Source organism: Mustela putorius, unplaced genomic scaffold, assembly GCF_011764305.1.
Source record: "Mustela putorius furo isolate JIRA1106 unplaced genomic scaffold, ASM1176430v1.1 tig00003899_pilon_pilon_pilon, whole genome shotgun sequence".
In the NCBI taxonomy this organism is placed as follows: Eukaryota; Metazoa; Chordata; class Mammalia; order Carnivora; family Mustelidae; genus Mustela; species Mustela putorius.
The window spans coordinates 13,999,107-14,011,883 of NW_025422048.1; positions in this window are offsets into that span (position 1 = coordinate 13,999,107).

The window sequence follows — 12,777 nt, forward strand, 5'->3', positions numbered from 1 at the left end:
ACATGATTTTATAGAGAAAATATCAGTCCAGCATGTATAGCGTAAGCCAGGTTTGGGGTTGGTTTTGTGTTTTTGTTTTGTTTCGGTTTTGCACGGCAGGAACACATTCAGTGGCTTAGCCTCCCTTCCCGAATTCTTTAAAATGGCCATGACAAAATTTTTAAAATGTATATTCTAAGACGTGTGAAAAGGAAAGCCCTTTGTTGGCAATAAAATTCAACTATGTAGTACTTGGTTAGCTAGAAGACGGTCGCACTAGTGCAAACGAAGGTTTATTCGTGGTTAATTCTATTAAAACATTGTCACTTCTGTTCTGGATCTCTTTCAACTATCAAAGCTGAACCGATTTCAGTCTGGCTAAGAGAATTGTGGACATGGCTCTGCCCTGCTTAGAACCCTTTCTTGTGTTTTTGTATGCAATTGACGACTTATCAGTTGCTTCTGGAGATATAGGGCCCTCCTTATCTTCTCCACCTACTAGATAATTAACATATTCATGAAATGGTTATTTACTCTCAAATAGGAGGATAATAGAAAAATAACACTAATTGTTTTGACAGCAGTTTACTCAAGAGTTATCTGGGGGAACAAATGTTTCTTTTGTAGTGTTAGGAAGACAAGCATTTATCTATGTATGAAGCTTATTTTTCTTCTGACGGTAGACAGACCCAAGCAATCTTGGGTGGAGAAAAGTCTAGAAGATACAATTTAAGTGAAATCTCATCTGACCGTCCCACAGATATTTTAATGGTAAGTTTATTTCTTCAGTTGTGAGGGTGATTATCAATGTGACATATGTTTTAAAGGCTCTATAGGTTAATGTATTTATTCATTATTTGTCTGACATTGTATTTTAAAAATTAAAAATACTTATTACCTTTTAAGTAAAAAAAAAAAAAAAAGCTTACCTTGTTTTATTTTACTTGGGTACCATCTTACATATAACTGGTTTATATCCATCATCAGATGATGGCCACACATGGCAATTCTTATTTTAGGCCCCAGTGTATTTTTACTTTACAAGAGTTCATGTTAATACAGCCTCTGAAACAAAGGTGCCTTAAAGGAATCCCAGTTCTGGATAATTCCGTTTCTTTACGTACTCAACTTTTCCCAGCTGTGTGAAGAGACAGGTGAACGAACCTCCATATTTTACCTACGATGTGCCAGGCATCTTGCAGATACTGTCGCCTTTCATCCTTCTAACCACACTTGAAAATAAGCATTTTCATCCCCACTTTGTAGGCGAGGAAACAGGCCCACAGAGGCAAGGTGAGGTATTGCAACCCACCTCACAGCTGGGAAGTTGTAGAGAACCAGGCCTATCATCAGATAGGAATTCTCATTACTTACTATACAACACTCCCTCCCAGAAAGATAATGCGTATCAGAAGATTAAGTCCCTAGCCCGACTTTATCACTGATTTCCTGGGACAAATCCTCTACCTCAATTTCCTTAGCCCATATAGGCATTGTAACTCTGGGACCCTATCACCAACCTCATTACCAACAGAGACAACATCAGAAGGATAACAGTAAACAAAAGGCAAACCATACACTTCCTCCAGCGCGACCCAAGAAACATTGCCCTTGCAGGTAGCAAGAACACAGAACCACCCGTCCTGAAGACAGAGTAGCATCTATCTGGTGGTCCAACAGGGGTATCGGGAAAAAAATCATGTTGACTATGGTGGCATTCTTTGATGACGTGTCTTAAGGTTAAAATACTTTTCCACAAAGTGGGAAAAGAACAGTTCAATTGCTTCTTTTGAACTGAAATAGAATCTATGGTGAAAGAAAATTCTACAAAGGGAAAGAAATGGAACCCTGCAAACATGCTTTGTTTTAGCTTCATAGGTACTCAACACTTTTCAAGCAAACACAGAAAGTCAGCGAGATCTGAACCCAAGCTAGGAGGCATTGACAAACATGGGGTGAGTTTGCAGCACGTCCATTTTAAACCAAGATTTTAGTGAGAAATTGTTTTAAGTGTTAAAACCACAGAAATAGTCTTCATGCGCCAGACAGCAGGACGATCCCAGGCAAAAGAAATGGAGAGAGTCTAGAAAGTTGGGGTGCCCGTTAAGAAAGGAAGCCAAGAGCTCTACAGATGGGGACTGTGGCCATCTTATGGGACTGCTGTTATTGTGTAATATTCCCATTTGTTATCTCTGTCTTTTGTCTGTTTTGCCTAGTTTTCTTTAATGATTTGCCAGAAGACGCTTCCAGCTTTCCTCTGTAACATTTCAGAGGCCTAGAGTCCTCCGGAGAATCTGAAGAAGGTTATGAAACCTCCTCCCAGCCCTGCACTGGCTTGAAATTTCCAGGAGTCTGCCACCCATCCGAAAACCCCAGGTAATGGTGACATACTTTAAAAAAAAAAAAATACCAATGCACCATTTTCAACAATCAGATTGGCAAGGAATAATAAAAGGTTCAGCAATTCTCAGTGGCATTAAAGAAGCAAGTTCATGTACCACTGATGTGAGTACTGATTGGTGACAACCCTTTCGGGTTTTTCAATGCACCCAACTTTTGATCCAATGTATTCAAGGCTGGAAAACAACACCAATGTCTGTTCGTGGGAGGAGACTGGTCAAATAAAGGCAGGACCATCCATATTTCTGGTGATGATGTACATCACATTTTTAAGATAAGGCACAGTCCCCTCTCCCTGGAGTCATTGTGGTGAGTGGCTGGGGGAAGGGGAGAGGTGCAGGAGTTGAAGTCCATACTAAGGGGTTTAAACTGTGAGTTACCTAATGGGACTTCATATAAGGCAATTAGTGAGACAATGAGGACTCCTGTGGGGCTGTGGGGAAGGGCTGTACTATTAGGATATTTCCACGTTAGCTCTTAATCTTTGGGGGTTCAAAGACACCTTTGAAAATCTAATGAGAGCTAAGGACTCCTTCTCTAGAAAATGCACATATGCACAAATTTTGCATATACCTTTTGGGGATTCTTAGGCCCCCTGAAGTGGATTCACGGATTCCAGGTGAATCCCTGCCTTCAGCTTCAAACAAAGGGAAAGTTCTTTTGAGGAAGATCTAGGGCAGGGGGAAACAACTGTGAGTAGCTGAGGGCAGGGAATCCCACGTCTGGGCACACTGGTTCCTTCCAATTCCTGATTTCAAACTTCTTTTTTTTTTTTTTTAAGGATTTTATTTATTTATTTGACAGAGAGAGATCACAAGTAGACAGAGAGGCAGGCAGAGAGAGAAAGGGAAGCAGGCTCCCTGCTGAGCAGAGAGCCTGATGCGGGCCTCAATCCCAGGACCCTGAGATCATGACCTGAGCCGAAGGCAGCGGCTTAACCCACTGAGCCACCCAGGCGCCCGATTTCAAACTTCTAATGAGTCCTCACACCGTGCACAGAAATCCTACTCTATTTCTCTAGAAATCTCTCCTAGTTTCCAAGAAAGCTCTTTGGCACCTATTCCCACCTCCTGCGATCCTCAGCCCTTAGCTGGCCATTTGGCTCCACTGACAAAACAGAAGTTTCTCCCTGTCACCAACCTACACACCAAACTACACTTGCCCCCCATTTCTTCCTCTAGCCACGACAGAGGAACTGTCCCTCCTCTCCGATGCCCAGCCTTGCCCCTCGAGCTTCTGGATTTCTTTCTCTCTGGAGGTCTTCTGTTAACCATCACAATAAAATCAAAACTCTGCCCTAGCCTACAAGGATACCACATGATATGATTTAAATTTCAAAGCCAACACCCTTGTTGTGATGCGTCCTAAATCCAGGTGGGGGGAGGGGCAAGAGGGAAAGCCAAGAGACCACGCACTTGTTGGGCACCAGGCACTTGATACTGGGGACAAAGTGGTGAGCAAAACTATGGTCTCCTGGAGCTTGCAGCTGAATGGAGACCAGAAGGTGTGAAGTCAATAGGGCTTTCAAGGCTCCCTAACTTACTTAGAATCCTGCCCAGCAGGTGAAGCAAATCATGGGCCCCACCCTCTCCCCTAAAAACTTGTCTATGACTACTGTGGATTGAAGTTCTCAAAACGCTGCACAACTTAGGATATTTGTTTGGTTCAGGGGTTTCATGAAGACATGACCCTACATGACTTTTACTGAAATAAGGCCAACATAATGTTTACTGAGCAAAAAAAAAAAAAAATGTTTGAAGTGAGCCAAAGAAAAATCCTGAAGGAAAAGGTACTAAAATATCATCCGAGGTTGTGTTTAGAAGCCAAGATTTAAAAATAAATAAATAGATAGATAGATAGATAGATAGATAGATAAATAAATAAATAAATAAAATTTAAAAAGAAGCCAAGATTTTAGGAGATTTTAGCATTTATTTATTGTTTTACATGTTTTCAAACATGTTTTCCCCTTTAATAATTTTGAAAAAGTTAAAAGTATGCCATGTAGAAACACCAAATGCTATTAAAATATTGTCAAGTTAAAGGTTATAAGTCTAGGTACAGCATGTCGCAAGAGGATGTAGATGGGCAGATACAGAGTCCTAGAGCAATTAGCAGGAATGAAATGAACTGTGCCGGGTCTGGGGTCAGAATATTTGGTTGCACAAATTTCTTGCAATCTCTGTGCTTCTGTTTTCCCATCTGTAAAATGGCAATAATAATTGCCCCCTACTTCATAAGGTTAGTGTGCCAATTCAATGACTTAATTTTTGTAAACTGCTTGGGCACAGAGGATTTTTAGGGCAATAAATCTGTTCTGCACGCTACCATCATGGTGGATACGTGTCGTCACACATTTGTCAAAGTTCACGTAATGAACCACACCGAGTGCGAACCCTAATGTAAACCATGGACTTGGGATGACAATGATGTCTCAGTGGAAGTCCGTGGATTATAACATAGCCCAAATCTAAACACAAGAAACAACAAGTGTTGGCGAGGGTGTGGAGAAAAGGGAACTCTTGTGCACTGTTGGTGGAGCACACAGCGGCGCAGCTACTCTGGAAAACAGTATGGAGGTTCCCCAAAAAGTTAAAACAGAGCCACCATATGATTCAGCAATTGAACTACTGGGTGTTTACCCAAAGTATATGAAAACACTAATTCAAAAGGATATATGCAAGGGTGCCTGGGTGGCTCAGTTGGTTAAGCATCCGACTCTTCGTTTGGGTTCAGGTCATGGTCTCAGGGTCATGAGATCAAGCCCTGCGTCAGGCTCAGCATGGAGTCTGCTTGAGACTCTCTCTCTCCCTTTCCTTCTGCTCCTCTCTTCTGTGTTCACTCCCCCCGAGATATAAACAAAACTTTAAAAGTAAGTAAATAAATAAAATCATCCTAATTTTTTAAACAAGGATACACGCACTCCTATGTTTATAGCAGCATCATGTACAACAGCCAGATTCTGGAAGCAGCCCCAGTGTCACCCACAGCTGAATGGGTAAAGAAGAGGTGGTACGGGGGCGCCTGGCTGGCTCAGTGGAGCACTGAATCTTGAGCTCAGCGTCGTGAGCTAAAGCCCCACATTGGGGCTTACTTAAAAAACAAAGCTGTATACACACACACACACACACACACACACACACACCAGAATATCATTCAGTCATAAAAGAGAACAAAACCCAGGAGTGCCTGGGTGGCTCGGTGGTGAAGCATCTGCCTTTGGCTTAGGTCATGATCCCAGGGTTCCGAGATCGAGTCCTGCATGGGCCTCCTTGCTCAGTGGGGGGCCTGTCTCTTCCTCTGCCTGCTGCTCCCCCTGCTTGTGCTCTCTCTCTGACAATTAAATAAATTTGAAAAATCTTTAGAAAAATAATGAAACCTCCCAAAAGAGAGTATAATGCTAAGCAAAATAAGTCTAAGAAAGACAAATCCCAGGGCCCCTGGGTGGCTCAGTGTGTTAAAGCCTCTGTCTTCGGCTCAGGTCATGATTCCAGGGTCCTGGGATCGAGCCCCGCATCAGGCTCTCTGCTCAGCAGGGAGCCTGCTTCCCCCGCCCCCACTCTCTGCCTGCTTATGATCTCTGTCTGTCAAATAAATAAAATATTTTTTTTAAAAAGAAAAAAAGAAAAACAAATCCCATCTGATTTTACTCATATGTGGAATTCAAGAAACAAAACAACTGAACAAAGAGGGGGAAAAAAAAAAGAAAAAACCAGAGAGAGAGAGAAACCAAGAAACAGACTCTTAACTCTAGAGAACACACTGTTGGTTATGGGGTCCAGGGTGGGGGGTGGGGAGGGGGCCTGGGGGTGGGGCGGAGTTGGGTAAAACAGGGGATGGGGATTAGGGAGCCCACTAGTCCTGATGAGCACCAGGTAATGTATGGAAGTGTTGAATCATTATATTGTATGCCTGAAACTCCAAACAATTTTTTTTTAAGATTTTATTTATTTATTTGACAGAGAGACACACAGAGAAAGAGGGAACACAAGCGGTGGGGGGGGGGGCGGGGGGAGGGAGAAGCAGGCTTCCCGCTGAGCGGGGATCCCCATGCGGGGCTCAATCTTAGGACGCTGGGATCATGACCTGAGCCAAAGGCAGAGGTTTAACCCACTGAGCCACCCAGGCACCCCTGGAATTCAAAAATTTAAAAAAATCTTTAAAAAAATAAAAAGTGGGCACCTGGGTGGTTCAGGCAGTTAAGCATCTGCCCTCAGCTCAGGTCATGTTCCTGGGGTTATGGGATCGAGCCCCGCATCGGGCTCACCCTTGGCGGGGAGTCCCCTTATCCCTCTGCCCTTTCCTCTGCTCATACCCTCTCTCTCTCTAACAAATAAATAAAATATTTTTTAAAAAAATAATAAAATACAAAGTAAGCATAACTTTTGAAAAAATCATAACCCTTGAAAAAATAAGGGCTCAGTACACCGGCACATAGGAAGTGTTCAATAAATGTTAGCTTTTTTGTTTTTTAACTTTGTGACGTAGTGTTCATTGATTCATTAGCTACATGTAACACCCAGGGCTCATCACATCACGCCATGCGCCCTCCTTAGCATTAGCTCTTGTTTGATCGCCAGGGTTGTGTTAAGATGTGCTCACGGTCCGGGTAGGGGGTCAGTAGTGTGACTGCTGGATAGCTGTTACTACTGTTACTTTCTTCCCCTTTAGACTCAGGCCGAGCTTCAGGCCTGATCATCCAGAAAGAATTCCCATGAAGCCATCCACCGCCTCACCCTCTCTGTTGTCTGTGGCCCCAAGGGGTCCGGCGATTGCTTCGTATAGCAGTTTGGCCTCCCCCCCCCCCCCCCCCCCGTATTATCTGTCTTCCTGCCTGGCTCCTCCACACCATTCCAGCACAAGCTCCCCGGGGACCACGATACTCCTTGTTCCTCTCTGGATCCCCAGTTCCTGACTCAAAATCTGGCACCAAAGCAGAGTCAGTACAGGTTCCATTAGATGAATCAATGAGTTTAAGGGAATGAATGAATGAATAGCAAGACCGGTCACAGCACGTTCTGTTGAGTTAATCTGAGCACAATCTGAGCAGGGCTGGTATTTCTGGCTTAGTGGCCCCCCCACCCTCCCGACACCCTGTTAATGGATATATTGCCATCAAAACATTGCAGAGGGCGCCCCTTGCTAGTGGGGAGGGCGTTTAATTTTGCACTTCACAAAAAGCAAGAGGGGGGTTTTTAGAATTTGTGCTTACACGCCCAGTTTTTGTTTTGTTTTGTTTTGTTTTACTTTTTTTAAAAAAGATTTTATTTATTTTTTTGGCAGAGAGAGATACAGGCAGGAAGAGAAGGAACACAAGAGGGAGAAGTCAGCCTCCCACTGAGCAGGGAGCCCAATGTAGGGCTCGATCCCAGGACCCCTGAGATCTGGACCTGAGCTGAAGCAAACGCTTAACGACTGAACCACCTGGGTGCCCCGTGCCCAGATTTTAAAGTCTTTCTGCTCCTCACACCACATGGGGCAGCCCTGAGATCGGGTGCTAAAGCCAGCAGCCTCCCTCCGAGCCCCGCTCTCAATGAGACCACCATTATTAGGCTTACTATGGGGCACTGAGCAGAAAAGAAACAAACTCTGCTAGGTTTTCCCAAGGAAATGATCTGTATTATTTGCCACTTAAGTGTATCCTCACCAGTGAGTCTCCAATAAAAAGACGAAGACTTCCATGCTTCTCTCTCTCCCCACTGCCCTTTCCTATTAGGTGCATACATGCAAACTCTGTAAGTGTGTATATGTTCAGCGCAACTATACCAGGTACTCAAACTCAGAATTATTTTTTCTTGCCTCTATTTTGCAATATTCTATATTTCTGAGTATTTCCATCACAGGAGAGCTTTGACCAAAATAAAAGAGAGTTTCGTATGATATATAAGGAAGGAGAAAAACCACTGGAGACAGGTAGGCTATGGTATGGGGAGAAAATGCAGGATGGTTACAAAAATGAAGGTCTGTGTCTGTGTCTTCCTTCTCCCCAAGCTCTAGCAGGTCCATGTCCAAACTCACAGCCAAGAGCTTCCTGGGGACCGGGAACTAGAGGAACTGGGTTCGACAACTGTGTCCGCAAACTGTTTAACTTCTCCAAGCCTCAGTTTCTCCCTATACGGATAATAACACCTACTTCACAAGGTTACTGTGAAGATTAAATGACATGTTTCTAAAACACGCAGTGTGGAAAATTTCTAAACACGTGTCATCTAAATTAAAAGGTCTCAGACTTTTTGAATTTGAGATTACCTTTCAGATATTGACTAGTTCCCGCTACACATACACATGCGTGTACACCTGTGCACATGTGACCGTAGTAGATTGAGAAAATATGCAACAAAACACTACTGCGTACTTCACAAGCACTAGGACTGGCTTACAAAAAAGGGGAAAGTAAGGGTTGGAGAGGGTGTCAAGAAATCGGAACCACTGTACGTTGTCAGTGGGAAGGTAAGCTGTGGAAAAGCTTAGTGCTTCCTGAAAAAGTTAAACATGGAATTCTCATATGAGCTAGCAATTCCACTCCGAGGTAGAAACCCAAGAGAGAAGAAAGCAGGTGCTCAAACAGGTACTTGAATGCCCATGTTCATAGTGGCCTTATTCACAATAGCCAAAAGGGGAAAATAGTCCAAATATCCATAAATAGAAAAATGGATCAACGAAATGTGGCACAAACACACAATGAGGTATCATTTCAGCCATAAAAAGGAATGAAGTTCTGATCCATCCAATAATGTGGATGAACCCTGGAAACACGCTGAGTGAAAGAAGCCAGGGACAAGAGGTCAAATACTGTATGATTTTACTCACATGAAGTATCTAGAACCGGCGAATCCATAAAGACAAAGTAGATAAGAAGTTGCCAGGGGTTGGGGAGGAGGACACAGGGGAGCTCTTATTTAATGGGTACAGAGTTTCTATTTGGAATGATGAGACATTTGGGAAACAGAGAGTGATAACAGTTGCACTAACACCGTGACTGTAATTAACACACTGAATTATACACTTAAAAAAAAAGCAAACACTTAAAAATGGCAAAAGAACAAAATTCACATTATATATATCACACCACAATTTTAAAAAGCAAATGAAAGATGTCACTACTCTGAACTTGTTAACGCCTTACATATGAGATATCTTGCTTTATTCAATGTGCTGAGTGACTCGTGGACCACTTCCAAGGACTCCAGCCTCTCACCTCCACCAGCCACCCACTCCGACAGAGAACCATGGAGAGAGATCATTCAAGCTAATACAAAAGTTACACCTCAAACGTCTGGAGAATAGCCTCAATTATTCATTTTGTGGGGAGAACACAGACTCGGCCATTAGAGTTTGGTACAAGTCTGTATACATGGCAAATATTTTCTAAATGCTTCCTCAACAAATGGGTTTCTTTAGTACAATATCTGAGCACCAGCTTCATGTGAGCCAATTAGAGACTTTGTGAATAAATGAGTGTGTGCGTGTGTGTGTCTGTGTGTGTTGGGGAAGGGGGGCCATAGGAAAGAAGTGTTCGAAGAAACAGAAAGGGCCTGCTCCTGATTCCTGGCTAATTGCCTCCTTTCCGGAGCAGCCCTGAACATGGAGCAGCCTGGCCTTTGCCCCCCCCGCTGGCTCCCGCAGGTGCAAAGGAACACTGGCGCTCATGTCGCAGAGATGCGCCCTGCTGCACAAGATGCACAGACAAATAGGTCTGGCGCCCTCCAGAGCTGTCAGCCCGGTGCCTTTCAGGAGCCTTAAAAGTGGATCCGAGAGAAAACAAAGAAGGGTCGCTCTTAATATCTGTGGTTCTCACCAATGCTGGCAGTAAATATGAGGCATGCGGGAGACACAGAACCCATGTTCAAAAGTTTACATAAAACTGAACAAGACGGGGAGACAGGGAGGGGTCATTGGAGATGTTACAGAATAAGAAAAGGAGACAGAGCATCCTTTCAAACTATATTGAGAGCTTCCACCACTCATCAGACATTAAGAGTTAATGAATCTGACTTCCAATGTTGCCACGAGTACAAAGGGTATAATACATTAGTACAAAATGGTTTCTTTGCCTCCGCTCTTTAAAAATGAAACAAACATGAGTTGATTTCTTGGGCCTAAATGGGTTTGTTTTTGCCTCTGAAATGTACATGTGGAAGTATACTCAACTAAAATATGTAATTGATCAATTAAAATAGAAAGTTGCCACAAGTGCCAATCATTGGAAGCATTCCGGCCACATTCATTTCATTCTCAGATCACATTAGAGCTCCCACTATTAATAAACGAAGTACATTTCTATCGAGTTAGAGAAAAATCTGCCAATACATAAAATTCTATTAAGTGATACCTAATTTTTCCCTGATTTACATTATAGGAGGGGAGACATGTTTTTAACTGGGGGGGGGGGTAGGATTGACCCTTCTGAAAAATCAAATTGTCCTTTATAATACAACAATTATTTCTTTCAAAAACCACTCATTTCTACATATGTCTATGTATGTGCATAAAGAAATTTCCAAAAGACACCCAACTTTGACCGTGCTTACTTCTGGGGAAAGGTCACAGTGAAACTTGAACAGGGACTTACACTGTTTATATATTCTGCATTCTTTGATTTTTTTTTCATAATGGTCATATGATTACTTTAACAATTAATGATCTAACACTAAAGACAAATAAAATTCCATGGATGGACTAATAAAACATCACTTAGTCTATGCAAGATAGTTTACTTTTTCCCCTTGTTATAAAGTATTAGAACAGTATCATGAGCCCTAATGTACAGCCATCTTGTTTGATCTTGTTTTATTCATTCTCCCTCATACACTCATAAACACAGCTACACTTGTTAAAGCAAATCCCAAACATGATATTTTATATATAAATGCTTTACACATTTTAGCTGAAACTATAGAACAGCACAAGCAACTTTTCAGGATCCTATCCACTTCCTCATCAAGACGATTTTTCAAAAAGGAAGAGAAGGCAGGTTTAATAAGGATAGAATGTGGTTTTCTGAGAATTAACACGACCCTCTTATTCAGATCAATCCGAATCATCCAACTCTAGTCCACCTAATCAATGACTAAGAAAATGCAGGCAAATAGGGCAGAACCAAAGAACAGCAGGTAAGTTAGAAAAACGAGTCCAGAAAGATACATTTCTCCATCTGCCACTTCTAGCCTTAAAGCAAAGCATGCAAATACTTTCTTGCCGCTGAATTCTTCACAGGTAGGTCTAAGCATTCGAGAGAGGAAAAAGAAATAGTCTCTGCAACCTGACAAAACGACTAATGAATTATTCATGTAGTCACTGAACTGAAATCTGCAACCTATAGCTACCCTGAGCTTCGGCATGACAGGTGAACACAGCACCAAGCATCTTTCAAATTTAGGCCAGGACCTACACTGGGCAACCTGTGTGGTCCGTCCTTCTGGGGCTACAGAGTTCACCCCCCTGACTTACTTCTTTTATAACTATACTCTAAGTGGGGGTATAGGGGGTATAGGGGGCATCTACCCAGGCCATTGTTCAGCGTTGGGGGAGGGACTGTGAACACATTTTCAGTTATAAAAGAAGTCAGGGGGGTGAACAGTACAGTATACGGAATTTAGTCAATAATATTGTAACAGCTTTCTATGGTGGCATTTGGTAACTACACTCAGCATTGTGAGCATTGCATAATGTACACAACTGTCAAATCGTTATGTTGTACACCTGAAACTAATGTACCATGTCTGCTGTGCTTCGGTGAAAAATAAAACTAAAAAAAGAATCTCAGAGGGTTGCAAGATGGAGCCCCACGTCGGGCTCCACGCTCAGTGGGGAGCCCGCCTGAGAGTCTCTCTCCTCTCCCTCTGTCCCTCCCCCTCTAAAATAAATACATACACCTTAAAAAAAAAAAGAAGATGATGATGATGACTACCTCTTCTGGGGCACCTGGCTGGCTCAGTCAGTAGAGCATGCAACTCGAGGTTGTGAGTTTGAGCCCCACACTGGGCAATAAAATCTAAAAAGAAAAAAAAAAAAAGATGACTACCTCTTCCTTTCAAAACACAAACAGGTTTTACTCTAGGGATGTAGTCTTGGGTCACCTCTTACCATTTCACCCAAATGTGAAAGTCCTTGGCTTTAAAGCTTCAAACATTCTTTTGGGTCTTTCCCTTAAGACTCGTGATGCTGGTTGAGAAACACTAAACTTCACCACCATCCCTGATGTGGATCAAAACAACCTTTGCCAACCCAGATGATTGTATGACAAGTGGCCCTGGGTCAAATGCTGTCACGTACACCATCCTGGGAGACATCCTTCGCTCCAGCCCACAGACGGACAAGCAAGAATTCCACAGAGAGGAAGCGAGTTGTCAAAGATCTTACAACCACAGGGGATGATGAGGTTTGAGCCTGGGTCTT